Consider the following 27,811-nt stretch of genomic DNA (forward strand, 5'->3'; position numbering starts at 1 on the left):
TTTCTTGGGCTTTATTAAACTGATATGGGGTGCAGTTAAAATTTTTTACAGCAGAGCCCTTAATATAGGTTAAACCTTATTCCTGCATAATTTTCTTGTTTACATTACAGTGACAGCAAACTCTAAATGGTGATGTTTGTAATATTTGCAGAGATTTGAAATTACTGTAACTCATGTAACATAGTCTGTCACTTCCTTAAAGACAAGCATAGAACACATTTAGTGAAAATTAATACATTACTTTTACAGAGAAGGTCATGTTATTGGCCAGAAGTATTAAAAATCATTTTTGTTTGTGAGGTGGGTGATGGTGGATTTGTTTACAAGTTTCGGTTAAAATTAAATAAATGTTCCTAAAGCCAAGGATGGTTGAAAGTCGACTTGCTATCAAGCTCGTGATTGTGAAAATGACACAATCTACTAGAACATAAAGAATTGACTTTGAAGTATAACTAGTGGTGTTGGAATGTTTGCCATATTGCATACCAGTGAGACGAGGTGGCCGAGTGGTTAAGGCGTTGGACTGCTAATCCGTTGTGCTCTGCATGTATGGGTTCAAATCCCATCCTCGTCGTCACAATGCTTTTTAGGTAGAAGAGGCATTTTTACAAATACTGCTACTGACACACAAATGGCCAAAATAAACAAGTCAAATCAAAAAGTCTACTTTAAGATGGTAAACATGAGCAAGTGTCTTGATATTTGAACATGCAATGTCAATACTACTATCTAGAATTTATTTTGAAAATGCCTTAACCCCCATGATGGTGGATTAGCTCACAAGTATCGGTTAAAATGATTTATGTTTAGATAATTTAAAGTCTATGACATTTCTTGGGCTTTGTTAAACTGATATGGGATGCAGTTAAAACATTTTTACAGCAGAGCCCTTAATATAGGTTAAACCTTATTCCTGCATAATTTTCTTGTTTACATTACAGTGACAGCAAACTCTAAATGGTGATGTTTGTAATATTTGCAGAGATTTGAAATTACTGTAACTCATGTAACATAGTCTGTCACTTCATTAAAGACAAGCATAGAACACATTTAGTGAAAATTAATACATTACTTTTACAGAGAAGGTCATGTTATTGGCCAGAAGTATTAAAAATCATTTTTGTTTGTGAGGTGGGTGATGGTGGATTTGTTCACAAGTTTAGGTTAAAATTAAATAAATGTTCCTAAAGCCAAGGATGGTTGAAAGTCGACTTGCTATCAAGCTCGTGATTGTGAAAATGACACAATCTACAAGAACATAAAGAATTGACTTTGAAGTATTACAAGTGGTGTTGGAAAGTTTGCCAGATTGGATACCAGTGAGACGAGGTGGCCGAGTGGTTAAGGCGATGGACTGCTAATCCATTGTGCTTAGCACGCATGGGTTCAAATCCCATCCTAGTCGTCACAATACTTTTTAGGTAGAAGAGGCATTTTTACAAATACTGCTACTGACACACAAATGGCCAAAATAAACAAGTCAAATCAAGAAGTCTACTTTAAGATGGTAAACATGAGCAAGTGTCTTGATATTTGAACATGCAATGTCAATACTACTATCTAGAATTTATTTTGCAAATGCTTTATCCCCCATGATGGTGGATTAGCTCACAAGTATAGGTTAAAATGATTTATGTTTAGATAATTTAAAGTCTATGACATTTCTTGGGCTTTGTTAAACTGATATGGGATGCAGTTAAAACATTTTTACAGCAGAGCCCTTAATATAGGTTAAACCTTATTCCTGCATAATTTTCTTGTTTACATTACAGTGACAGCAAACTCGAAATGGTGATGTTTGTAATATTTGCTGAGATTTGAAATTACTGTAACTCATGTAACATAGTCTGTCACCTCATTAAAGACAAGCATAGAACACATTTAGTGAAAATTAATACATTACTTTTACAGAGAAGGTCATGTTATTGGCCAGAAGTATTAAAAATAATTTTTGTTTGTGAGGTGGGTGATGGTGGATTTGTTCACAAGTTTCGGTTAAAATTAAATAAATGTTCCTAAAGCCAAGGATGGTTGAAAGTCCACTTGCTATCAAGCTCGTGATTGTGAAAATGACACAATCTACAAGAACATAAAGAATTGACTTTGAAGTATTACAAGTGGTGTTGGAAAGTTTGCCAGATTGCATACCAGTGAAACGAGGTGGTCGAGTAGTAAAGTCGATAGACTGCTAATCCATTGTGATCAGCACGCATGGGTTCAAATCCCATCCTAGTCGTCACAATACTTTTTAGGTAGAAGAGGCATTTTTACAAATACTGCTACTGACACACAAATGGCCAAAATAAACAAGTCAAATCAAGAAGTCTACTTTAAGATGGTAAACATGAGCAAGTGTCTTGATATTTGAACATGCAATGTCAATACTACTATCTAGAATTTATTTTGCAAATGCTTTATTCCCCATGATGGTGGATTAGCTCACAAGTATAGGTTAAAATGATTTATGTTTAGATAATTAAAGTCTATGACATTTCTTGGGCTTTATTAAACTGATATGGGGTGCAGTTAAAATTTTTTACAGCAGAGCCCTTAATATAGGTTAAACCTTATTCCTGCATAATTTTCTTGTTTACATTACAGTGACAGCAAACTCGAAATGGTGATGTTTGTAATATTTGCAGAGATTTGAAATTACTGTAACTCATGTAACATAGTCTGTCACCTCATTAAAGACAAGCATAGAACACATTTAGTGAAAATTAATACATTACTTTTACAGAGAAGGTCATGTTATTGGCCAGAAGTATTAAAAATCATTTTTGTTTGTGAGGTGGATGATGGTGAATTTGTTCACAAGTTTCGGTTAAAATTAAATAAATGTTCCTAAAGCCAAGGATGGTTGAAAGTCGACTTGCTATCAAGCTCGTGATTGTGAAAATGACACAATCTACAAGAACATAAAGAATTGACTTTGAAGTATAACAAGTGGTGTTGGAATGTTTGCCAGATTGCATACCAGTGAGACGAGGTGGCCGAGTGGTTAAGGCGATGGACTGCTAATCCATTGTGCTCATCCTCGTCGTCACAATGCTTTTTAGGTAGAAGAGGCATTTTTACAAATACTGCTACTGACACACAAATGGCCAAAATAAACAAGTCAAATCAAGAAGTCTACTTTAAGATGGTAAACATGAGCAAGTGTCTTGATATTTGAACATGCAATGTCAATACTACTATCTAGAATTTATTTTGCAAATGCTTTATTCCCCATGATGGTGGATTAGCTCACAAGTATAGGTTAAAATGATTTATGTTTAGATAATTAAAGTCTATGACATTTCTTGGGCTTTATTAAACTGATATGGGGTGCAGTTAAATTTTTTTACAGCAGAGCCCTTAATATAGGTTAAACCTTATTCCTGCATAATTTTCTTGTTTACATTACAGTGACAGCAAACTCTAAATGGTGATGTTTGTAATATTTGCAGAGATTTGAAATTACTGTAACTCATGTAACATAGTCTGTCACTTCCTTAAAGACAAGCATAGAACACATTTAGTGAAAATTAATACATTACTTTTACAGAGAAGGTCATGTTATTGGCCAGAAGTATTAAAAATCATTTTTGTTTGTGAGGTGGGTGATGGTGGATTTGTTCACAAGTTTCGGTTAAAATTAAATAAATATTCCTAAAGCCAAGGATGGTTGAAAGTCGACTTGCTATCAAGCTCGTGATTGTGAAAATGACACAATCTACAAGAACATAAAGAATTGACTTTGAAGTATAACTAGTGGTGTTGGAATGTTTGCCATATTGCATACCAGTGAGACGAGGTGGCCGAGTGGTTAAGGCGATGGACTGCTAATCCGTTGTGCTGTGCACGCATGGGTTCAAATCCCTTCCTCGTCGTCACAATGCTTTTTAGGTAGAAGAGGCATTTTTACAAATACTGCTACTGACACACAAATGGCCAAAATAAACAAGTCAAATCAAGAAGTCTACTTTAAGATGGTAAATATGAGCAAGTCTCTTGATATTTGAACATGCAATGTCAATACTACTATCTAGAATTTATTTTGCAAATGCTTTATCCCCCATGATGGTGGATTAGCTCACAAGTATAGGTTAAAATGATTTATGTTTAGATAATTTAAAGTCTATGACATTTCTTGGGCTTTGTTAAACTGATATGGGATGCAGTTAAAACATTTTTACAGCAGAGCCCTTAATATAGGTTAAACCTTATTCCTGCATAATTTTCTTGTTTACATTACAGTGACAGCAAACTCTAAATGGTGATGTTTGTAATATTTGCAGAGATTTGAAATTACTGTAACTCATGTAACATAGTCTGTCACTTCATTAAAGACAAGCATAGAACACATTTAGTGAAAATTAATACATTACTTTTACAGAGAAGGTCATGTTATTGGCCAGAAGTATTAAAAATCATTTTTGTTTGTGAGGTGGGTGATGGTGGATTTGTTCACAAGTTTTGGTTAAAATTAAATAAATGTTCCTAAAGCCAAGGATGGTTGAAAGTCGACTTGCTATCAAGCTTGTGATTGTGAAAATGACACAATCTACAAGAACATAAAGAATTGACTTTGAAGTATTACAAGTGGTGTTGGAAAGTTTGCTAGATTGCATACCAGTGAGACGAGGTGACCGAGTGGTTAAGGCGATGGGTTCGAATCCCATCCTTGTCATCACAATACTTTTTAGGTAGAAGAGGCATTTTTACAAATACTGCTACTGACACACAAATGGCCACAATAAACAAGTCAAATCAAGAAGTCTACTTTAAGATGGTAAACATGAGCAAGTGTCTTGATATTTGAACATGCATTGTCAATACTACTATCTTGAATTTGTTTGGCAAATGCTTTATTTTCCCATGATGGTGGATTAACTCACAAGTATAGGTTAAAATAATTTATGTTTAGATAATTAAAGTCTATGACATTTCTTGGGCTTTATTAAACTGATATGGGGTGCAGTTAAAATTTTTTACAGCAGAGCCCTTAATATAGGTTAAACCTTATTCCTGCATAATTTTCTTGTTTACATTACAGTGACAGCAAACTCTAAATGGTGATGTTTGTAATATTTGCAGAGATTTGAAATTACTGTAACTCATGTAACATAGTCTGTCACTTCCTTAAAGACAAGCATAGAACACATTTAGTGAAAATTAATACATTACTTTTACAGAGAAGGTCATGTTATTGGCCAGAAGTATTAAAAATCATTTTTGTTTGTGAGGTGGGTGATGGTGGATTTGTTTACAAGTTTCGGTTAAAATTAAATAAATGTTCCTAAAGCCAAGGATGGTTGAAAGTCGACTTGCTATCAAGCTCGTGATTGTGAAAATGACACAATCTACTAGAACATAAAGAATTGACTTTGAAGTATAACTAGTGGTGTTGGAATGTTTGCCATATTGAATACCAGTGAGACGAGGTGGCCGAGTGGTTAAGGCGTTGGACTGCTAATCCGTTGTGCTCTGCACGTATGGGTTCAAATCCCATCCTCGTCGTCACAATGCTTTTTAGGTAGAAGAGGCATTTTTACAAATACTGCTACTGACACCCAAATGGCCAAAATAAACAAGTCAAATCAAAAAGTCTACTTTAAGATGGTAAACATGAGCAAGTGTCTTGATATTTGAACATGCAATGTCAATACTACTATCTAGAATTTATTTTGAAAATGCCTTAACCCCCATGATGGTGGATTAGCTCACAAGTATCGGTTAAAATGATTTATGTTTAGATAATTTAAAGTCTATGACATTTCTTGGGCTTTGTTAAACTGATATGGGATGCAGTTAAAACATTTTTACAGCAGAGCCCTTAATATAGGTTAAACCTTATTCCTGCATAATTTTCTTGTTTACATTACAGTGACAGCAAACTCTAAATGGTGATGTTTGTAATATTTGCAGAGATTTGAAATTACTGTAACTCATGTAACATAGTCTGTCACTTCATTAAAGACAAGCATAGAACACATTTAGTGAAAATTAATACATTACTTTTACAGAGAAGGTCATGTTATTGGCCAGAAGTATTAAAAATCATTTTTGTTTGTGAGGTGGGTGATGGTGGATTTGTTCACAAGTTTAGGTTAAAATTAAATAAATGTTCCTAAAGCCAAGGATGGTTGAAAGTCGACTTGCTATCAAGCTCGTGATTGTGAAAATGACACAATCTACAAGAACATAAAGAATTGACTTTGAAGTATTACAAGTGGTGTTGGAAAGTTTGCCAGATTGCATACCAGTGAGACGAGGTGGCCGAGTGGTTAAGGCGATGGACTGCTAATCCATTGTGCTTAGCACGCATGGGTTCAAATCCCATCCTAGTCGTCACAATACTTTTTAGGTAGAAGAGGCATTTTTACAAATACTGCTACTGACACACAAATGGCCAAAATAAACAAGTCAAATCAAGAAGTCTACTTTAAGATGGTAAACATGAGCAAGTGTCTTGATATTTGAACATGCAATGTCAATACTACTATCTAGAATTTATTTTGCAAATGCTTTATTCCCCATGATGGTGGATTAGCTCACAAGGATAGGTTAAAATGATTTATGTTTAGATAATTAAAGTCTATGACATTTCTTGGGCTTTGTTAAACTGATATGGGATGCAGTTAAAAATTTTTTACAGCAGAGCCCTTAATATAGGTTAAACCTTATTCCTGCATAATTTTCTTCTTTACATTACAGTGACAGCAAACTCTAAATGGTGATGTTTGTAATATTTGCTGAGATTTGAAATTACTGTAACTCATGTAACATAGTCTGTCACCTCATTAAAGACAAGCATAGAACACATTTAGTGAAAATTAATACATTACTTTTACAGAGAAGGTCATGTTATTGGCCAGAAGTATTAAAAATCATTTTTGTTTGTGAGGTGGATGATGGTGAATTTGTTCACAAGTTTCGGTTAAAATTAAATAAATGTTCCTAAAGCCAAGGATGGTTGAAAGTCGACTTGCTATCAAGCTCGTGATTGTAAAAATGACACAATCTACAAGAACATAAAGAATTGACTTTGAAGTATAACTAGTGGTGTTGGAATGTTTGCCATATTGCATACCAGTGAGACGAGGTGGCCGAGTGGTTAAGGCGATGGACTGCTAATCCATTGTGCTCTGCACGCATGGGTTCAAATCCCATCCTTGTCGTCACAATGCTCTTTAGGTAGAAGAGGCATTTTTACAAATACTGCTTCATAAACCAGCAAGTGAAGCTGACACAAAAATGGCCAAAATAAACAAGTCAAATCAAGATGTCTACTTTAAGATGGTAAACATGAGCAAGTGTCTTGATATTTGAACATGCATTGTCAATACTACTATCTTGAATTTGTTTGGCAAATTCTTTATTTCCCCATGATGGTGGATTAACTCACAAGTATAGGTTAAAATAATTTATGTTTAGATAATTAAAGTCTATGACATTTCTTGGGCTTTATTAAACTGATATGGGATGCAGTTAAAAATTTTTACAGCAGAGCCCTTAATATAGGTTAAACCTTATTCCTGCATAATTTTCTTGTTTACATTACAGTGACAGCAAACTCTAAATGGTGATGTTTGTAATATTTGCAGAGATTTGAAATTACTGTAACTCATGTAACATAGTCTGTCACTTCCTTAAAGACAAGCATAGAACACATTTAGTGAAAATTAATACATTACTTTTACAGAGAAGGTCATGTTATTGGCCAGAAGTATTAAAAATCATTTTTGTTTGTGAGGTGGGTGATGGTGGATTTGTTTACAAGTTTCGGTTAAAATTAAATAAATGTTCCTAAAGCCAAGGATGGTTGAAAGTCGACTTGCTATCAAGCTCGTGATTGTGAAAATGACACAATCTACAAGAACATAAAGAATTGACTTTGAAGTATAACTAGTGGTGTTGGAATGTTTGCCATATTGCATACCAGTGAGACGAGGTGGCCGAGTGGTTAAGGCGATGGACTGCTAATCCGTTGTGCTGTGCACGCATGGGATCAAATCCCATCCTCGTCGTCACAATGCTTTTTAGGTAGAAGAGGCATTTTTACAAATACTGCTACTGACACACAAATGGCCAAAATAAACAAGTCAAATCAAAAAGTCTACTTTAAGATGGTAAACATGAGCAAGTGTCTTGATATTTGAACATGCATTGTCAATACTACTATCTAGAATTTATTTTGCAAATGCTTTATCCCCCATGATGGTGGATTAGCTCACAAGTATAGGTTAAAATGATTTATGTTTAGATAATTTAAAGTCTATGACATTTCTTGGGCTTTGATAAACTGATATGGGATGCAGTTAAAACATTTTTACAGCAGAGCCCTTAATATAGGTTAAACCTTATTCCTGCATAATTTTCTTGTTTACATTACAGTGACAGCAAACTCGAAATGGTGATGTTTGTAATATTTGCAGAGATTTGAAATTACTGTAACTCATGTAACATAGTCTGTCACCTCATTAAAGACAAGCATAGAACACATTTAGTGAAAATTAATACATTACTTTTACAGAGAAGGTCATGTTATTGGCCAGAAGTATTAAAAATCATTTTTGTTTGTGAGGTGGATGATGGTGAATTTGTTCACAAGTTTCGGTTAAAATTAAATAAATGTTCCTAAAGCCAAGGATGGTTGAAAGTCGACTTGCTATCAAGCTCGTGATTGTGAAAATGACACAATCTACAAGAACATAAAGAATTGACTTTGAAGTATAACAAGTGGTGTTGGAATGTTTGCCAGATTGCATACCAGTGAGACGAGGTGGCCGAGTGGTTAAGGCGATGGACTGCTAATCCATTGTGCTCATCCTCGTCGTCACAATGCTTTTTAGGTAGAAGAGGCATTTTTACAAATACTGCTACTGACACACAAATGGCCAAAATAAACAAGTCAAATCAAGAAGTCTACTTTAAGATGGTAAACATGAGCAAGTGTCTTGATATTTGAACATGCAATGTCAATACTACTATCTAGAATTTATTTTGCAAATGCTTTATTCCCCATGATGGTGGATTAGCTCACAAGTATAGGTTAAAATTATTTATGTTTAGATAATTAAAGTCTATGACATTTCTTGGGCTTTGTTAAACTGATATGGGATGCAATTAATTTTTTTTTACAGCAGAGCCCTTAATATAGGTTAAACCTTATTCCTGCATAATTTTCTTGTTTACATTACAGTGACAGCAAACTCTAAATGGTGATGTTTGTAATATTTGCAGCGATTTGAAATTACTGTAACTCATGTAACATAGTCTGTCACTTCATTAAAGACAAGCATAGAACACATTTAGTGAAAATTAATACATTATTTTTACAGAGAAGGTCATGTTATTGGCCAGAAGTATTAAAAATCATTTTTGTTTGTGAGGTGGGTGATGGTGGATTTGTTCACAAGTTTTGGTTAAAATTAAATAAATGTTCCTAAAGCCAAGGATGGTTGAAAGTCGACTTGCTATCAAGCTCGTGATTGTGAAAATGACACAATCTACAAGAACATAAAGAATTGACTTTGAAGTATAACTAGTGGTGTTGGAATATTTGCCAGATTGCATACCAGTGAGACGAGGTGGCCGAGTGGTTAAGGCGATGGACTGCTAATCCATTGTGCTCTGCACGCATGGGTTTAAATCCCATCCTCGTCGTCACAATGCTTTTTAGGTAGAAGAGGCATTTTTACAAATACTGCTACTGACACACAAATGGCCAAAATAAACAAGTCAAATCAAGAAGTCTACTTTAAGATGGTAAACATGAGCAAGTGTCTTGATATTTGAACATGCAATGTCAATACTACTATCTAGAATTTATTTTGCAAATGCTTTATCCCCCATGATGGTGGATTAGCTCACAAGTATAGGTTAAAATGATTTATGTTTAGATAATTTAAAGTCTATTACATTTCTTTGGCTTTGTTAAACTGATATGGGATGCAGTTAAAACATTTTTACAGCAGAGCCCTTAATATAGGTTAAACCTTATTCCTGCATAATTTTCTTGTTTACATTACAGTGACCGCAAACTCTAAATGGTGATGTTTGTAATATTTGCAGAGATTTGAAATTACTGTAACTCATGTAACATAGTCTGTCACCTCATTAAAGACAAGCATAGAACACATTTAGTGAAAATTAATACATTACTTTTACAGAGAAGGTCATGTTATTGGCCAGAAGTATTAAAAATCATTTTTGTTTGTGAGGTGGATGATGGTGAATTTGTTCACAAGTTTCGGTTAAAATTAAATAAATGTTCCTAAAGCCAAGGATGGTTGAAAGTCGACTTGCTATCAAGCTCGTGATTGTGAAAATGACACAATCTACAAGAACATAAAGAATTGACTTTGAAGTATAACTAGTGGTGTTGGAATGTTTGCCATATTGCATACCAGTGAGACGAGGTGGCCGAGTGGTTAAGGCGATGGACTGCTGATCCATTGTGCTCTGCACGCATGGGTTCAAATCCCATCCTCGTCGTCACAATGATTTTTAGTTAGAAGAGGCATTTTTACAAATACTGCTACTGACACACAAATGGCCAAAATAAACAAGTCAAATCAAGAAGTCTACTTTAAGATGGTAAACATGAGCAAGTGTCTTGATATTTGAACATGCAATGTCAATACTACTATCTAGAATTTATTTTGCAAATGCTTTATCCCCCATGATGGTGGATTAGCTCACAAGTATAGGTTAAAATGATTTATGTTTAGATAATTTAAAGTCTATGACATTTCTTGGGCTTTGATAAACTGATATGGGATGCAGTTAAAACATTTTTACAGCAGAGCCCTTAATATAGGTTAAACCTTATTCCTGCATAATTTTCTTGTTTACATTACAGTGACAGCAAACTCGAAATGGTGATGTTTGTAATATTTGCAGAGATTTGAAATTACTGTAACTCATGTAACATAGTCTGTCACCTCATTAAAGACAAGCATATAACACATTTAGTGAAAATTAATACATTACTTTTACAGAGAAGGTCATGTTATTGGCCAGAAGTATTAAAAATCATTTTTGTTTGTGAGGTGGATGATGGTGAATTTGTTCACAAGTTTCGGTTAAAATTAAATAAATGTTCCTAAAGCCAAGGATGGTTGAAAGTCGACTTGCTATCAAGCTCGTGATTGTGAAAATGACACAATCTACAAGAACATAAAGAATTGACTTTGAAGTATAACAAGTGGTGTTGGAATGTTTGCCAGATTGCATACCAGTGAGACGAGGTGGCCGAGTGGTTAAGGCGATGGACTGCTAATCCATTGTGCTCATCCTCGTCGTCACAATGCTTTTTAGGTAGAAGAGGCATTTTTACAAATACTGCTACTGACACACAAATGGCCAAAATAAACAAGTCAAATCAAGAAGTCTACTTTAAGATGGTAAACATGAGCAAGTGTCTTGATATTTGAACATGCAATGTCAATACTACTATCTAGAATTTATTTTGCAACTGCTTTATTCCCCATGATGGTGGATTAGCTCACAAGTATAGGTTAAAATTATTTATGTTTAGATAATTAAAGTCTATGACATTTCTTGGGCTTTGTTAAACTGATATGGGATGCAATTAATTTTTTTTACAGCAGAGCCCTTAATATAGGTTAAACCTTATTCCTGCATAATTTTCTTGTTTACATTACAGTGACAGCAAACTCTAAATGGTGATGTTTGTAATATTTGCAGCGATTTGAAATTACTGTAACTCATGTAACATAGTCTGTCACTTCATTAAAGACAAGCATAGAACACATTTAGTGAAAATTAATACATTATTTTTACAGAGAAGGTCATGTTATTGGCCAGAAGTATTAAAAATCATTTTTGTTTGTGAGGTGGGTGATGGTGGATTTGTTCACAAGTTTTGGTTAAAATTAAATAAATGTTCCTAAAGCCAAGGATGGTTGAAAGTCGACTTGCTATCAAGCTCGTGATTGTGAAAATGACACAATCTACAAGAACATAAAGAATTCACTTTGAAGTATAACTAGTGGTGTTGGAATGTTTGCCAGATTGCATACCAGTGAGACGAGGTGGCCGAGTGGTTAAGGCGATGGACTGCTAATCCATTGTGCTCTGCACGCATGGGTTCAAATCCCATTCTCGTCATCACAATGCTTTTTAGGTAGAAGAGGCATTTTTACAAATACTGCTACTGACACACAAATGGCCAAAATAAACAAGTCAAATCAAGAAGTCTACTTTAAGATGGTAAACATGAGCAAGTGTTTTGATATTTGAACATGCAATGTCAATACTACTATCTAGAATTTATTTTGCAAATGCTTTATCCCCCATGATGGTGGATTAGCTCACAAGTATAGGTTAAAATGATTTATGTTTAGATAATTTAAAGTCTATGACATTTCTTGGGCTTTGTTAAACTGATATGGGATGCAGTTAAAACATTTTTACAGCAGAGCCCTTAATATAGGTTAAACCTTATTCCTGCATAATTTTCTTGTTTACATTACAGTGACCGCAAACTCTAAATGGTGATGTTTGTAATATTTGCAGAGATTTGAAATTACTGTAACTCATGTAACATAGTCTGTCACCTCATTAAAGACAAGCATAGAACACATTTAGTGAAAATTAATACATTACTTTTACAGAGAAGGTCATGTTATTGGCCAGAAGTATTAAAAATCATTTTTGTTTGTGAGGTGGATGATGGTGAATTTGTTCACAAGTTTCGGTTAAAATTAAATAAATGTTCCTAAAGCCAAGGATGGTTGAAAGTCGACTTGCTATCAAGCTCGTGATTGTGAAAATGACACAATCTACAAGAACATAAAGAATTGACTTTGAAGTATAACAAGTGGTGTTGGAAAGTTTGCCAGATAGCATACCAGTGAGACGAGGTGGCCGAGTGGTTAAGGCGTTGTACTGCTAATCCATTGTACTCTGCATGCATGGGTTCAAATCCCATCCTCGTCGTCACAATGCTCTTTCGGTAGAAGAGGCATTTTTACAAATACTGCATCATAAACCAGCCAGTGAAGCTGACACAAAAATGGCCAAAATAAACAAGTCAAATCAAGAAGTCTACTTTAAGATGGTAAACATGAGCAAGTGTCTTGATATTTGAACATGCAATGTCAATACTACTATCTAGAATTTATTTTGCAAATGCTTTATTCCCCATGATGGTGGATTAGCTCACAAGTATAGGTTAAAATTATTTATGTTTAGATAATTAAAGTCTATGACATTTCTTGGGCTTTGTTGAACTGATATGGGATGCAATTAATATTTTTTTACAGCAGAGCCCTTAATATAGGTTAAACCTTATTCCTGCATAATTTTCTTGTTTACATTACAGTGACAGCAAACTCTAAATGGTGATGTTTGTAATATTTGCAGCGATTTGAAATTACTGTAACTCATGTAACATAGTCTGTCACTTCATTAAAGACAAGCATAGAACACATTTAGTGAAAATTAATACATTATTTTTACAGAGAAGGTCATGTTATTGGCCAGAAGTATTAAAAATCATTTTTGTTTGTGAGGTGGGTGATGGTGGATTTGTTCACAAGTTTTGGTTAAAATTAAATAAATGTTCCTAAAGCCAAGGATGGTTGAAAGTCGACTTGCTATCAAGCTCGTGATTGTGAAAATGACACAATCTACAAGAACATAAAGAATTCACTTTGAAGTATAACTAGTGGTGTTGGAATGTTTGCCAGATTGCATACCAGTGAGACGAGGTGGCCGAGTGGTTAAGGCGATGGACTGCTAATCCATTGTGCTCTGCACGCATGGGTTCAAATCCCATCCTCGTCGTCACAATGCTTTTTAGGTAGAAGAGGCATTTTTACAAATACTGCTACTGACACACAAATGGCCAAAATAAACAAGTCAAATCAAGAAGTCTACTTTAAGATGGTAAACATGAGCAAGTGTCTTGATATTTGAACATGCAATGTCAATACTACTATCTAGAATTTATTTTGCAAATGCTTTATTCCCCATGATGGTGGATTAGCTCACAAGTATAGGTTAAAATTATTTATGTTTAGATAATTAAAGTCTATGACATTTCTTGGGCTTTGTTAAACTGATATGGGATGCAATTAATTTTTTTTTACAGCAGAGCCCTTAATATAGGTTAAACCTTATTCCTGCATAATTTTCTTGTTTACATTACAGTGACAGCAAACTCTAAATGGTGATGTTTGTAATATTTGCAGCGATTTGAAATTACTGTAACTCATGTAACATAGTCTGTCACTTCATTAAAGACAAGCATAGAACACATTTAGTGAAAATTAATACATTATTTTTACAGAGAAGGTCATGTTATTGGCCAGAAGTATTAAAAATCATTTTTGTTTGTGAGGTGGGTGATGGTGGATTTGTTCACAAGTTTTGGTTAAAATTAAATAAATGTTCCTAAAGCCAAGGATGGTTGAAAGTCGACTTGCTATCAAGCTCGTGATTGTGAAAATGACACAATCTACAAGAACATAAAGAATTGACTTTGAAGTATAACTAGTGGTGTTGGAATGTTTGCCAGATTGCATACCAGTGAGACGAGATGGCCGAGTGGTTAAGGCGATGGACTGCTAATCCTTTGTGCTCTGCACGCATGGGTTTAAATCCCATCCTCGTCGTCACAATGCTTTTTAGGTAGAAGAGGCATTTTTACAAATACTGCTACTGACACACAAATGGCCAAAATAAACAAGTCAAATCAAGAAGTCTACTTTAAGATGGTAAACATGAGCAAGTGTCTTGATATTTGAACATGCAATGTCAATACTACTATCTAGAATTTATTTTGCAAATGCTTTATCCCCCATGATGGTGGATTAGCTCACAAGTATAGGTTAAAATGATTTATGTTTAGATAATTTAAAGTCTATGACATTTCTTGGGCTTTGATAAACTGATATGGGATGCAGTTAAAACATTTTTACAGCAGAGCCCTTAATATAGGTTAAACCTTATTCCTGCATAATTTTCTTGTTTACATTACAGTGACAGCACACTCGAAATGGTGATGTTTGTAATATTTGCAGAGATTTGAAATTACTGTAACTCATGTAACATAGTCTGTCACCTCATTAAAGACAAGCATAGAACACATTTAGTGAAAATTAATACATTACTTTTACAGAGAAGGTCATGTTATTGGCCAGAAGTATTAAAAATCATTTTTGTTTGTGAGGTGGATGATGGTAGATTTGTTCACAAGTTTCGGTTAAAATTAAATAAATGTTCCTAAAGCCAAGGATGGTTGAAAGTCGACTTGCTATCAAGCTCGTGATTGTGAAAATGACACAATCTACAAGAACATAAAGAATTGACTTTGAAGTATAACAAGTGGTGTTGGAATGTTTGCCAGATTGCATACCAGTGAGACGAGGTGGCCGAGTGGTTAAGGCGATGGACTGCTAATCCATTGTGCTCATCCTCGTCGTCACAATGCTTTTTAGGTAGAAGAGGCATTTTTACAAATACTGCTACTGACACACAAATGGCCAAAATAAACAAGTCAAATCAAGAAGTCTACTTTAAGATGGTAAACATGAGCAAGTGTCTTGATATTTGAACATGCAATGTCAATACTACTATCTAGAATTTATTTTGCAAATGCTTTATTCCCCATGATGGTGGATTAGCTCACAAGTATAGGTTAAAATTATTTATGTTTAGATAATTAAAGTCTATGACATTTCTTGGGCTTTGTTAAACTGATATGGGATGCAATTAATTTTTTTTACAGCAGAGCCCTTAATATAGGTTAAACCTTATTCCTGCATAATTTTCTTGTTTACATTACAGTGACAGCAAACTCTAAATGGTGATGTTTGTAATATTTGCAGCGATTTGAAATTACTGTAACTCATGTAACATAGTCTGTCACTTCATTAAAGACAAGCATAGAACACATTTAGTGAAAATTAATACATTATTTTTACAGAGAAGGTCATGTTATTGGCCAGAAGTATTAAAAATCATTTTTGTTTGTGAGGTGGGTGATGGTGGATTTGTTCACAAGTTTTGGTTAAAATTAAATAAATGTTCCTAAAGCCAAGGATGGTTGAAAGTCGACTTGCTATCAAGCTCGTGATTGTGAAAATGACACAATCTACAAGAACATAAAGAATTCACTTTGAAGTATAACTAGTGGTGTTGGAATGTTTGCCAGATTGCATACCAGTGAGACGAGGTGGCCGAGTGGTTAAGGCGATGGACTGCTAATCCATTGTGCTCTGCACGCATGGGTTCAAATCCCATCCTCGTCGTCACAATGCTTTTTAGGTAGAAGAGGCATTTTTACAAATACTGCTACTGACACACAAATGGCCAAAATAAACAAGTCAAATCAAGAAGTCTACTTTAAGATGGTAAACATGAGCAAGAGTCTTGATATTTGAACATGCAATGTCAATACTACTATCTAGAATTTATTTTGCAAATGCTTTATCCCCCATGATGGTGGATTAGCTCACAAGTATAGGTTAAAATGATTTATGTTTAGATAATTTAAAGTCTATGACATTTCTTGGGCTTTGTTAAACTGATATGGGATGCAGTTAAAACATTTTTACAGCAGAGCCCTTAATATAGGTTAAACCTTATTCCTGCATAATTTTCTTGTTTACATTACAGTGACCGCAAACTCTAAATGGTGATGTTTGTAATATTTGCAGAGATTTGAAATTACTGTAACTCATGTAACATAGTCTGTCACCTCATTAAAGACAAGCATAGAACACATTTAGTGAAAATTAATACATTACTTTTACAGAGAAGGTCATGTTATTGGCCAGAAGTATTAAAAATCATTTTTGTTTGTGAGGTGGATGATGGTGAATTTGTTCACAAGTTTCGGTTAAAATTAAATAAATGTTCCTAAAGCCAAGGATGGTTGAAAGTCGACTTGCTATCAAGCTCGTGATTGTGAAAATGACACAATCTACAAGAACATAAAGAATTGACTTTGAAGTATAACAAGTGGTGTTGGAAAGTTTGCCAGATAGCATACCAGTGAGACGAGGTGGCCGAGTGGTTAAGGCGATGTACTGCTAATCCATTGTACTCTGCATGCATGGGTTCAAATCCCATCCTCGTCGTCACAATGCTCTTTCGGTAGAAGAGGCATTTTTACAAATACTGCATCATAAACCAGCCAGTGAAGCTGACACAAAAATGGCCAAAATAAACAAGTCAAATCAAGAAGTCTACTTTAAGATGGTAAACATGAGCAAGTGTCTTGATATTTGAACATGCAATGTCAATACTACTATCTAGAATTTATTTTGCAAATGCTTTATTCCCCATGATGGTGGATTAGCTCACAAGTATAGGTTAAAATTATTTATGTTTAGATAATTAAAGTCTATGACATTTCTTGGGCTTTGTTAAACTGATATGGGATGCAATTAATTTTTTTTTACAGCAGAGCCCTTAATATAGGTTAAACCTTATTCCTGCATAATTTTCTTGTTTACATTACAGTGACAGCAAACTCTAAATGGTGATGTTTGTAATATTTGCAGCGATTTGAAATTACTGTAACTCATGTAACATAGTCTGTCACTTCATTAAAGACAAGCATAGAACACATTTAGTGAAAATTAATACATTATTTTTACAGAGAAGGTCATGTTATTGGCCAGAAGTATTAAAAATCATTTTTGTTTGTGAGGTGGGTGATGGTGGATTTGTTCACAAGTTTTGGTTAAAATTAAATAAATGTTCCTAAAGCCAAGGATGGTTGAAAGTCGACTTGCTATCAAGCTCGTGATTGTGAAAATGACACAATCTACAAGAACATAAAGAATTCACTTTGAAGTATAACTAGTGGTGTTGGAATGTTTGCCAGATTGCATACCAGTGAGACGAGGTGGCCGAGTGGTTAAGGCGATGGACTGCTAATCCATTGTGCTCTGCACGCATGGGTTCAAATCCCATCCTCGTCGTCACAATGCTTTTTAGGTAGAAGAGGCATTTTTACAAATACTGCTACTGACACACAAATGGCCAAAATAAACAAGTCAAATCAAGAAGTCTACTTTAAGATGGTAAACATGAGCAAGTGTCTTGATATTTGAACATGCAATGTCAATACTACTATCTAGAATTTATTTTGCAAATGCTTTATCCCCCATGATGGTGGATTAGCTCACAAGTATAGGTTAAAATGATTTATGTTTAGATAATTTAAAGTCTATGACATTTCTTGGGCTTTGTTAAACTGATATGGGATGCAGTTAAAACATTTTTACAGCAGAGCCCTTAATATAGGTTAAACCTTATTCCTGCATAATTTTCTTGTTTACATTACAGTGACCGCAAACTCTAAATGGTGATGTTTGTAATATTTGCAGAGATTTGAAATTACTGTAACTCATGTAACATAGTCTGTCACCTCATTAAAGACAAGCATAGAACACATTTAGTGAAAATTAATACATTACTTTTACAGAGAAGGTCATGTTATTGGCCAGAAGTATTAAAAATAATTTTTGTTTGTGAGGTGGATGATGGTGAATTTGTTCACAAGTTTCGGTTAAAATTAAATAAATGTTCCTAAAGCCAAGGATGGTTGAAAGTCGACTTGCTATCAAGCTCGTGATTGTGAAAATGACACAATCTACAAGAACATAAAGAATTGACTTTGAAGTATAACAAGTGGTGTTGGAAAGTTTGCCAGATAGCATACCAGTGAGACGAGGTGGCCGAGTGGTTAAGGCGATGTACTGCTAATCCATTGTACTCTGCATGCATGGGTTCAAATCCCATCCTCGTCGTCACAATGCTCTTTCGGTAGAAGAGGCATTTTTACAAATACTGCATCATAAACCAGCCAGTGAAGCTGACACAAAAATGGCCAAAATAAACAAGTCAAATCAAGAAGTCTACTTTAAGATGGTAAACATGAGCAAGTGTCTTGATATTTGAACATGCATTGTCAATACTACTATCTTGAATTTGTTTGGCAAATGCTTTATTTCCCCGCGATGGTGGATTAACTCACAAGTATAGGTTAAAATAATTTATGTTTAGATAATTAAAGTCTATGACATTTCTTGGGCTTTATTAAACTGATATAGGGTGCAGTTAAATTTTTTTACAGCAGAGCCCTTAATATAGGTTAAACCTTATTCCTGCATAATTTTCTTGTTTACATTACAGTGACAGCAAACTCTAAATGGTGATGTTTGTAATATTTGCAGCGATTTGAAATTACTGTAACTCATGTAACATAGTCTGTCACTTCATTAAAGACAAGCATAGAACACATTTAGTGAAATTAATACATTATTTTTACAGAGAAGGTCATGTTATTGGCCAGAAGTATTAAAAATCATTTTTGTTTGTGAGGTGGGTGATGGTGGATTTGTTCACAAGTTTCGGTTAAAATTAAATAAATGTTCCTAAAGCCAAGGATGGTTGAAAGTCGACTTGCTATCAAGCTCGTGATTGTGAAAATGACACAATCTACAAGAACATAAAGAATTGACTTTGAAGTATAACAAGTGGTGTTGGAAAGTTTGCCAGATTGCATACAAGTGAGACGAGGTGGCCGAGTGGTTAAGGCGATTGGCTGCTAATCCATTGTGCTCTGCGCGCATGGGTTCAAATCCCATTCTCGTCGTCACAATGCTCTTTCGGTAGAAGAGGCATTTTTATAAATACTGCATCATAAACCAGCAAGTGAAGCGGACACAAAAATGGCCAAAATAAACAAGTCAAATCAAGAAGTCTACTTTAAGATGGTAAACATGAGCAAGTGTCTTGATATTTGAACATGCATTGTCAATACTACTATCTTGAATTTGTTTGGCAAATGCTTTATTTCCCCATGATGGTGGATTAACTCACAAGTATAGGTTAAAATAATTTATGTTAGATAATTAAAGTCTATGACATTTATTGGGCTTTATTAAACTGATATGGGGTGCAGTTAAAAATTTTTACAGCAGAGCCCTTAATATAGGTTAAACCTTATTCCTGCATAATTTTCTTGTTTACATTACAGTGACAGCAAACTCTAAATGGTGATGTTTGTAATATTTGCAGAGATTTGAAATTACTGTAACTCATGTAACATAGTCTGTCACCTCATTAAAGACAAGCATAGAACACATTTAGTGAAAATTAATACATTACTTTTACAGAGAAGGTCATGTTATTGGCCAGAAGTATTAAAAATCATTTTTGTTTGTGAGGTGGATGATGGTGAATTTGTTCACAAGTTTCGGTTAAAATTAAATAAATGTTCCTAAAGCCAAGGATGGTTGAAAGTCGACTTGCTATCAAGCTCGTGATTGTGAAAATGACACAATCTACAAGAACATAAAGAATTGACTTTGAAGTATAACAAGTGGTGTTGGAAAGTTTGCCAAATTGCATACCAGTGAGACGAGGTGGCCGAGTGGTTAAGGCGATGGACTGCTAATCCATTGTGCTCATCCTCGTCGTCACAATGCTTTTTAGGTAGAAGAGGCATTTTTACAAATACTGCTACTGACACACAAATGGCCAAAATAAACAAGTCAAATCAAGAAGTCTACTTTAAGATGGTAAACATGAGCAAGTGTCTTGATATTTGAACATGCAATGTCAATACTACTATCTAGAATTTATAGTGCAAATGCTTTATCCCCCATGATGGTGGATTAGCTCACAAGTATAGGTTAAAATGATTTATGTTTAGATAATTTAAAGTCTATGACATTTCTTGGGCTTTGTTAAACTGATATGGGATGCAGTTAAAACATTTTTACAGCAGAGCCCTTAATATAGGTTAAACCTTATACCTGCATAATTTTCTTGTTTACATTACAGTGACCGCAAACTCTAAATGGTGATGTTTGTAATATTTGCAGAGATTTGAAAATACTGTAACTCATGTAACATAGTCTGTCACCTCATTAAAGACAAGCATAGAACACATTTAGTGAAAATGAATACATTACTTTTACAGAGAAGGTCATGTTATTGGCCAGAAGTATTAAAAATCATTTTTGTTTGTGAGGTGGATGATGGTGAATTTGTTCACAAGTTTCGGTTAAAATTAAATAAATGTTCCTAAAGCCAAGGATGGTTGAAAGTCGACTTGCTATCAAGCTCGTGATTGTGAAAATGACACAATCTACAAGAACATAAAGAATTGACTTTGAAGTATAACAAGTGGTGTTGGAAAGTTTGCCAGATAGCATACCAGTGAGACGAGTTGGCCGAGTGGTTAAGGCGATGTACTGCTAATCCATTGTACTCTGCACGCATGGGTTCAAATCCCATCCTCGTCGTCACAATGCTCTTTCGGTAGAAGAGGCATTTTTACAAATACTGCATCATAAACCAGCCAGTGAAGCTGACACAAAAATGGCCAAAATAAACAAGTCAAATCAAGAAGTCTACTTTAAGATGGTAAACATGAGCAAGTGTCTTGATATTTGAACATGCATTGTCAATACTACTATCTTGAATTTGTTTGGCAAATGCTTTATTTCCCCGCGATGGTGGATTAACTCACAAGTATAGGTTAAAATAATTTATGTTTAGATAATTAAAGTCTATGACATTTCTTGGGCTTTATTAAACTGATATAGGGTGCAGTTAAATTTTTTTACAGCAGAGCCCTTAATATAGGTTAAACCTTATTCCTGCATAATTTTCTTGTTTACATTACAGTGACAGCAAACTCTAAATGGTGATGTTTGTAATATTTGCAGCGATTTGAAATTACTGTAACTCATGTAACATAGTCTGTCACTTCATTAAAGACAAGCATAGAACACATTTAGTGAAAATTAATACATTATTTTTACAGAGAAGGTCATGTTATTGGCCAGAAGTATTAAAAATCATTTTTGTTTGTGAGGTGGGTGATGGTGGATTTGTTCACAAGTTTCGGTTAAAATTAAATAAATGTTCCTAAAGCCAAGGATGGTTGAAAGTCGACTTGCTATCAAGCTCGTGATTGTGAAAATGACACAATCTACAAGAACATAAAGAATTGACTTTGAAGTATAACAAGTGGTGTTGGAAAGTTTGCCAGATTGAATACAAGTGAGACGAGGTGGCCGAGTGGTTAAGGCGATGGGCTGCTAATCCATTGTGCTCTGCGCGCATGGGTTCAAATCCCATTCTCGTCGTCACAATGCTCTTTCGGTAGAAGAGGCATTTTTATAAATACTGCATCATAAACCAGCAAGTGAAGCGGACACAAAAATGGCCAAAATAAACAAGTCAAATCAAGAAGTCTACTTTAAGATGGTAAACATGAGCAAGTGTCTTGATATTTGAACATGCATTGTCAATACTACTATCTTGAATTTGTTTGGCAAATGCTTTATTTCCCCATGATGGTGGATTAACTCACAAGTATAGGTTAAAATAATTTATGTTAGATAATTAAAGTCTATGACATTTATTAGGCTTTATTAAACTGATATGGGGTGCAGTTAAAATTTTTTACAGCAGAGCCCTTAATATAGGTTAAACCTTATTCCTGCATAATTTTCTTGTTTACATTACAGTGACAGCAAACTCTAAATGGTGATGTTTGTAATATTTGCAGAGATTTGAAATTACTGTAACTCATGTAACATAGTCTGTCACCTCATTAAAGACAAGCATAGAACACATTTAGTGAAAATTAATACATTACTTTTACAGAGAAGGTCATGTTATTGGCCAGAAGTATTAAAAATCATTTTTGTTTGTGAGGTGGGTGATGGTGGATTTGTTCACAAGTTTTGGTTAAAATTAAATAAATGTTCCTAAAGCCAAGGATGGTTGAAAGTCGACTTGCTATCAAGCTCGTGATTGTGAAAATGACACAATCTACAAGAACATAAAGAATTGACTTTGAAGTATAACAAGTGGTGTTGGAAAGTTTGCCAGATAGCATACCAGTGAGACGAGGTGGCCGAGTGGTTAAGGCGATGTACTGCTAATCCATTGTACTCTGCACGCATGGGTTCAAATCCCATCCTCATCGTCACAATGCTCTTTCGGTAGAAGAGGCATTTTTACAAATACTGCATCATAAACCAGCCAGTGAAGCTGACACAAAAATGGCCAAAATAAACAAGTCAAATCAAGAAGTCTACTTTAAGATGGTAAACATGAGCAAGTGTCTTGATATTTGAACATGCATTGTCAATACTACTATCTTGAATTTGTTTGGCAAATGCTTTATTTCCCCGCGATGGTGGATTAACTCACAAGTATAGGTTAAAATAATTTATGTTTAGATAATTAAAGTCTATGACATTTCTTGGGATTTATTAAACTGATATAGGGTGCAGTTAAATTTTTTTACAGCAGAGCCCTTAATATAGGTTAAACCTTATTCCTGCATCATTTTCTTGTTTACATTACAGTGACAGCAAACTCTAAATGGTGATGTTTGTAATATTTGCAGAGATTTGAAATTACTGTAACTCATGTAACATAGTCTGTCACTTCATTAAAGACAAGCATAGAACACATTTAGTGAAAATTAATACATTACTTTTACAGAGAAGGTCATTTTATTGGCCAGAAGTATTAAAAATCATTTTTGTTTGTGAGGTGGGTGATGGTGGATTTGTTCACAAGTTTCGGTTAAAATTAAATAAATGTTCCTAAAGCCAAGGATGGTTGAAAGTCGACTTGCTATCAAGCTCGTGATTGTGAAAATGACACAATCTACAAGAACATAAAGAATTGACTTTGAAGTATAACAAGTGGTGTTGGAAAGTTTGCCAGATTGCATACCAGTGAGACGAGGTGGCCGAGTGGTTAAGGCGATGGACTGCTAATCCATTGTGCTCATCCTCGTCGTCACAATGCTTTTTAGGTAGAAGAGGCATTTTTACAAATACTGCTACTGACACACAAATGGCCAAAATAAACAAGTCAAATCAAGAAGTCTACTTTAAGATGGTAAACATGAGCAAGTGTCTTGATATTTGAACATGCAATGTCAATACTACTATCTAGAATTTATTTTGCAAATGCTTTATTCCCCATGATGGTGGATTAGCTCACAAGTATAGGTTAAAATGATTTATGTTTAGATAATTTAAAGTCTATGACATTTCTTGGGCTTTGTTAAACTGATATGGGATGCAGTTAAAACATTTTTACAGCAGAGCCCTTAATATAGGTTAAACCTTATTCCTGCATAATTTTCTTGTTTACATTACAGTGACCGCAAACTCTAAATGGTGATGTTTGTAATATTTGCAGAGATTTGAAATTACTGTAACTCATGTTACATAGTCTGTCACCTCATTAAAGACAAGCATAGAACACATTTAGTGAAAATTAATACATTACTTTTACAGAGAAGGTCATGTTATTGGCCAGAAGTATTAAAAATCATTTTTGTTTGTGAGGTGGATGATGGTGAATTTGTTCACAAGTTTCGGTTAAAATTAAATAAATGTTCCTAAAGCCAAGGATGGTTGAAAGTCGACTTGCTATCAAGCTCGTGATTGTGAAAATGACACAATCTACAAGAACATAAAGAATTGACTTTGAAGTATAACAAGTGGTGTTGGAAAGTTTGCCAGATTGCATACCAGTGAGACGAGGTGGCCGAGTGGTTAAGGCGATGGACTGCTAATCCATTGTGCTCTGCACGCATGGGTTCAAATCCCATCCTCGTCGTCACAATGCTCTTTCGGTAGAAGAGGCATTTTTACAAATACTGCATCATAAACCAGCCAGTGAAGCTGACACAAAAATGGCCAAAATAAACAAGTCAAATCAAGAAGTCTACTTTAAGATGGTAAACATGAGCAAGTGTCTTGATATTTGAACATGCATTGTCAATACTACTATCTTGAATTTGTTTGGCAAATGCTTTATTTCCCCGCGATGGTGGATTAACTCACAAGTATAGGTTAAAATAATTTATGTTTAGATAATTAAAGTCTATGACATTTCTTGGGCTTTATTAAACTGATATAGGGTGCAGTTAAATTTTTTTACAGCAGAGCCCTTAATATAGGTTAAACCTTATTCCTGCATAATTTTCTTGTTTACATTACAGTGACAGCAAACTCTAAATGGTGATGTTTGTAATATTTGCAGCGATTTGAAATTACTGTAACTCATGTAACATAGTCTGTCACTTCATTAAAGACAAGCATAGAACACATTTAGTGAAAATTAATACATTATTTTTACAGAGAAGGTCATGTTATTGGCCAGAAGTATTAAAAATCATTTTTGTTTGTGAGGTGGGTGATGGTGGATTTGTTCACAAGTTTCGGTTAAAATTAAATAAATGTTCCTAAAGCCAAGGATGGTTGAAAGTCGACTTGCTATCAAGCTCGTGATTGTGAAAATGACACAATCTACAAGAACATAAAGAATTGACTTTGAAGTATAACAAGTGGTGTTGGAAAGTTTGCCAGATTGAATACAAGTGAGACGAGGTGGCCGAGTGGTTAAGGCGATGGGCTGCTAATCCATTGTGCTCTGCGCGCATGGGTTCAAATCCCATTCTCGTCGTCACAATGCTCTTTCGGTAGAAGAGGCATTTTTATAAATACTGCATCATAAACCAGCAAGTGAAGCGGACACAAAAATGGCCAAAATAAACAAGTCAAATCAAGAAGTCTACTTTAAGATGGTAAACATGAGCAAGTGTCTTGATATTTGAACATGCATTGTCAATACTACTATCTTGAATTTGTTTGGCAAATGCTTTATTTCCCCATGATGGTGGATTAACTCACAAGTATAGGTTAAAATAATTTATGTTAGATAATTAAAGTCTATGACATTTATTAGGCTTTATTAAACTGATATGGGGTGCAGTTAAAATTTTTTACAGCAGAGCCCTTAATATAGGTTAAACCTTATTCCTGCATAATTTTCTTGTTTACATTACAGTGACAGCAAACTCTAAATGGTGATGTTTGTAATATTTGCAGAGATTTGAAATTACTGTAACTCATGTAACATAGTCTGTCACCTCATTAAAGACAAGCATAGAACACATTTAGTGAAAATTAATACATTACTTTTACAGAGAAGGTCATGTTATTGGCCAGAAGTATTAAAAATCATTTTTGTTTGTGAGGTGGGTGATGGTGGATTTGTTCACAAGTTTTGGTTAAAATTAAATAAATGTTCCTAAAGCCAAGGATGGTTGAAAGTCGACTTGCTATCAAGCTCGTGATTGTGAAAATGACACAATCTACAAGAACATAAAGAATTGACTTTGAAGTATAACAAGTGGTGTTGGAAAGTTTGCCAGATAGCATACCAGTGAGACGAGGTGGCCGAGTGGTTAAGGCGATGTACTGCTAATCCATTGTACTCTGCACGCATGGGTTCAAATCCCATCCTCATCGTCACAATGCTCTTTCGGTAGAAGAGGCATTTTTACAAATACTGCATCATAAACCAGCCAGTGAAGCTGACACAAAAATGGCCAAAATAAACAAGTCAAATCAAGAAGTCTACTTTAAGATGGTAAACATGAGCAAGTGTCTTGATATTTGAACATGCATTGTCAATACTACTATCTTGAATTTGTTTGGCAAATGCTTTATTTCCCCGCGATGGTGGATTAACTCACAAGTATAGGTTAAAATAATTTATGTTTAGATAATTAAAGTCTATGACATTTCTTGGGATTTATTAAACTGATATAGGGTGCAGTTAAATTTTTTTACAGCAGAGCCCTTAATATAGGTTAAACCTTATTCCTGCATCATTTTCTTGTTTACATTACAGTGACAGCAAACTCTAAATGGTGATGTTTGTAATATTTGCAGAGATTTGAAATTACTGTAACTCATGTAACATAGTCTGTCACTTCATTAAAGACAAGCATAGAACACATTTAGTGAAAATTAATACATTACTTTTACAGAGAAGGTCATTTTATTGGCCAGAAGTATTAAAAATCATTTTTGTTTGTGAGGTGGGTGATGGTGGATTTGTTCACAAGTTTCGGTTAAAATTAAATAAATGTTCCTAAAGCCAAGGATGGTTGAAAGTCGACTTGCTATCAAGCTCGTGATTGTGAAAATGACACAATCTACAAGAACATAAAGAATTGACTTTGAAGTATAACAAGTGGTGTTGGAAAGTTTGCCAGATTGCATACCAGTGAGACGAGGTGGCCGAGTGGTTAAGGCGATGGACTGCTAATCCATTGTGCTCATCCTCGTCGTCACAATGCTTTTTAGGTAGAAGAGGCATTTTTACAAATACTGCTACTGACACACAAATGGCCAAAATAAACAAGTCAAATCAAGAAGTCTACTTTAAGATGGTAAACATGAGCAAGTGTCTTGATATTTGAACATGCAATGTCAATACTACTATCTAGAATTTATTTTGCAAATGCTTTATTCCCCATGATGGTGGATTAGCTCACAAGTATAGGTTAAAATGATTTATGTTTAGATAATTTAAAGTCTATGACATTTCTTGGGCTTTGTTAAACTGATATGGGATGCAGTTAAAACATTTTTACAGCAGAGCCCTTAATATAGGTTAAACCTTATTCCTGCATAATTTTCTTGTTTACATTACAGTGACCGCAAACTCTAAATGGTGATGTTTGTAATATTTGCAGAGATTTGAAATTACTGTAACTCATGTTACATAGTCTGTCACCTCATTAAAGACAAGCATAGAACACATTTAGTGAAAATTAATACATTACTTTTACAGAGAAGGTCATGTTATTGGCCAGAAGTATTAAAAATCATTTTTGTTTGTGAGGTGGATGATGGTGAATTTGTTCACAAGTTTCGGTTAAAATTAAATAAATGTTCCTAAAGCCAAGGATGGTTGAAAGTCGACTTGCTATCAA

General features: G+C 34.6%; 24 non-coding genes across 24 annotated transcripts; all 24 read left to right on the plus strand.

The window, feature by feature from the left end:
• The first annotated feature begins 492 nt into the window (after positions 1-492).
• TRNAS-GCU (transfer RNA serine (anticodon GCU)) lies at positions 493-574 on the plus strand. Its single transcript has one exon. It is a non-coding gene; the product is annotated as a tRNA-Ser (tRNA).
• Positions 575-1,323: 749 nt separating this feature from the next.
• Positions 1,324-1,405, plus strand: TRNAS-GCU (transfer RNA serine (anticodon GCU)). Its single transcript has one exon. It is a non-coding gene; the product is annotated as a tRNA-Ser (tRNA).
• Positions 1,406-3,790: 2,385 nt separating this feature from the next.
• Positions 3,791-3,872, plus strand: TRNAS-GCU (transfer RNA serine (anticodon GCU)). The gene has a single exon. It is a non-coding gene; the product is annotated as a tRNA-Ser (tRNA).
• A 1,548-nt stretch (positions 3,873-5,420) lies between these two features.
• On the plus strand, positions 5,421-5,502 carry TRNAS-GCU (transfer RNA serine (anticodon GCU)). The gene has a single exon. It is a non-coding gene; the product is annotated as a tRNA-Ser (tRNA).
• Positions 5,503-6,251: 749 nt separating this feature from the next.
• TRNAS-GCU (transfer RNA serine (anticodon GCU)) lies at positions 6,252-6,333 on the plus strand. Its single transcript has one exon. It is a non-coding gene; the product is annotated as a tRNA-Ser (tRNA).
• Positions 6,334-7,081: 748 nt separating this feature from the next.
• On the plus strand, positions 7,082-7,163 carry TRNAS-GCU (transfer RNA serine (anticodon GCU)). Its single transcript has one exon. It is a non-coding gene; the product is annotated as a tRNA-Ser (tRNA).
• Positions 7,164-7,930: 767 nt separating this feature from the next.
• On the plus strand, positions 7,931-8,012 carry TRNAS-GCU (transfer RNA serine (anticodon GCU)). Its single transcript has one exon. It is a non-coding gene; the product is annotated as a tRNA-Ser (tRNA).
• Positions 8,013-9,569: 1,557 nt separating this feature from the next.
• TRNAS-GCU (transfer RNA serine (anticodon GCU)) lies at positions 9,570-9,651 on the plus strand. The gene has a single exon. It is a non-coding gene; the product is annotated as a tRNA-Ser (tRNA).
• A 749-nt stretch (positions 9,652-10,400) lies between these two features.
• Positions 10,401-10,482, plus strand: TRNAS-GCU (transfer RNA serine (anticodon GCU)). Its single transcript has one exon. It is a non-coding gene; the product is annotated as a tRNA-Ser (tRNA).
• Positions 10,483-12,038: 1,556 nt separating this feature from the next.
• TRNAS-GCU (transfer RNA serine (anticodon GCU)) lies at positions 12,039-12,120 on the plus strand. Its single transcript has one exon. It is a non-coding gene; the product is annotated as a tRNA-Ser (tRNA).
• A 749-nt stretch (positions 12,121-12,869) lies between these two features.
• Positions 12,870-12,951, plus strand: TRNAS-GCU (transfer RNA serine (anticodon GCU)). The gene has a single exon. It is a non-coding gene; the product is annotated as a tRNA-Ser (tRNA).
• A 767-nt stretch (positions 12,952-13,718) lies between these two features.
• On the plus strand, positions 13,719-13,800 carry TRNAS-GCU (transfer RNA serine (anticodon GCU)). The gene has a single exon. It is a non-coding gene; the product is annotated as a tRNA-Ser (tRNA).
• Positions 13,801-14,548: 748 nt separating this feature from the next.
• TRNAS-GCU (transfer RNA serine (anticodon GCU)) lies at positions 14,549-14,630 on the plus strand. The gene has a single exon. It is a non-coding gene; the product is annotated as a tRNA-Ser (tRNA).
• A 1,556-nt stretch (positions 14,631-16,186) lies between these two features.
• On the plus strand, positions 16,187-16,268 carry TRNAS-GCU (transfer RNA serine (anticodon GCU)). Its single transcript has one exon. It is a non-coding gene; the product is annotated as a tRNA-Ser (tRNA).
• A 749-nt stretch (positions 16,269-17,017) lies between these two features.
• TRNAS-GCU (transfer RNA serine (anticodon GCU)) lies at positions 17,018-17,099 on the plus strand. The gene has a single exon. It is a non-coding gene; the product is annotated as a tRNA-Ser (tRNA).
• Positions 17,100-17,866: 767 nt separating this feature from the next.
• Positions 17,867-17,948, plus strand: TRNAS-GCU (transfer RNA serine (anticodon GCU)). The gene has a single exon. It is a non-coding gene; the product is annotated as a tRNA-Ser (tRNA).
• A 749-nt stretch (positions 17,949-18,697) lies between these two features.
• On the plus strand, positions 18,698-18,779 carry TRNAS-GCU (transfer RNA serine (anticodon GCU)). Its single transcript has one exon. It is a non-coding gene; the product is annotated as a tRNA-Ser (tRNA).
• A 766-nt stretch (positions 18,780-19,545) lies between these two features.
• TRNAS-GCU (transfer RNA serine (anticodon GCU)) lies at positions 19,546-19,627 on the plus strand. The gene has a single exon. It is a non-coding gene; the product is annotated as a tRNA-Ser (tRNA).
• Positions 19,628-21,202: 1,575 nt separating this feature from the next.
• Positions 21,203-21,284, plus strand: TRNAS-GCU (transfer RNA serine (anticodon GCU)). Its single transcript has one exon. It is a non-coding gene; the product is annotated as a tRNA-Ser (tRNA).
• A 767-nt stretch (positions 21,285-22,051) lies between these two features.
• Positions 22,052-22,133, plus strand: TRNAS-GCU (transfer RNA serine (anticodon GCU)). The gene has a single exon. It is a non-coding gene; the product is annotated as a tRNA-Ser (tRNA).
• Positions 22,134-22,899: 766 nt separating this feature from the next.
• On the plus strand, positions 22,900-22,981 carry TRNAS-GCU (transfer RNA serine (anticodon GCU)). Its single transcript has one exon. It is a non-coding gene; the product is annotated as a tRNA-Ser (tRNA).
• Positions 22,982-24,557: 1,576 nt separating this feature from the next.
• Positions 24,558-24,639, plus strand: TRNAS-GCU (transfer RNA serine (anticodon GCU)). Its single transcript has one exon. It is a non-coding gene; the product is annotated as a tRNA-Ser (tRNA).
• Positions 24,640-25,406: 767 nt separating this feature from the next.
• TRNAS-GCU (transfer RNA serine (anticodon GCU)) lies at positions 25,407-25,488 on the plus strand. Its single transcript has one exon. It is a non-coding gene; the product is annotated as a tRNA-Ser (tRNA).
• Positions 25,489-26,254: 766 nt separating this feature from the next.
• TRNAS-GCU (transfer RNA serine (anticodon GCU)) lies at positions 26,255-26,336 on the plus strand. The gene has a single exon. It is a non-coding gene; the product is annotated as a tRNA-Ser (tRNA).
• The last annotated feature ends 1,475 nt before the right edge of the window (positions 26,337-27,811 follow it).

This window comes from Pseudophryne corroboree, chromosome 11 (genome assembly GCF_028390025.1).
Source record: "Pseudophryne corroboree isolate aPseCor3 chromosome 11, aPseCor3.hap2, whole genome shotgun sequence".
NCBI classification, from domain to species: Eukaryota; Metazoa; Chordata; class Amphibia; order Anura; family Myobatrachidae; genus Pseudophryne; species Pseudophryne corroboree.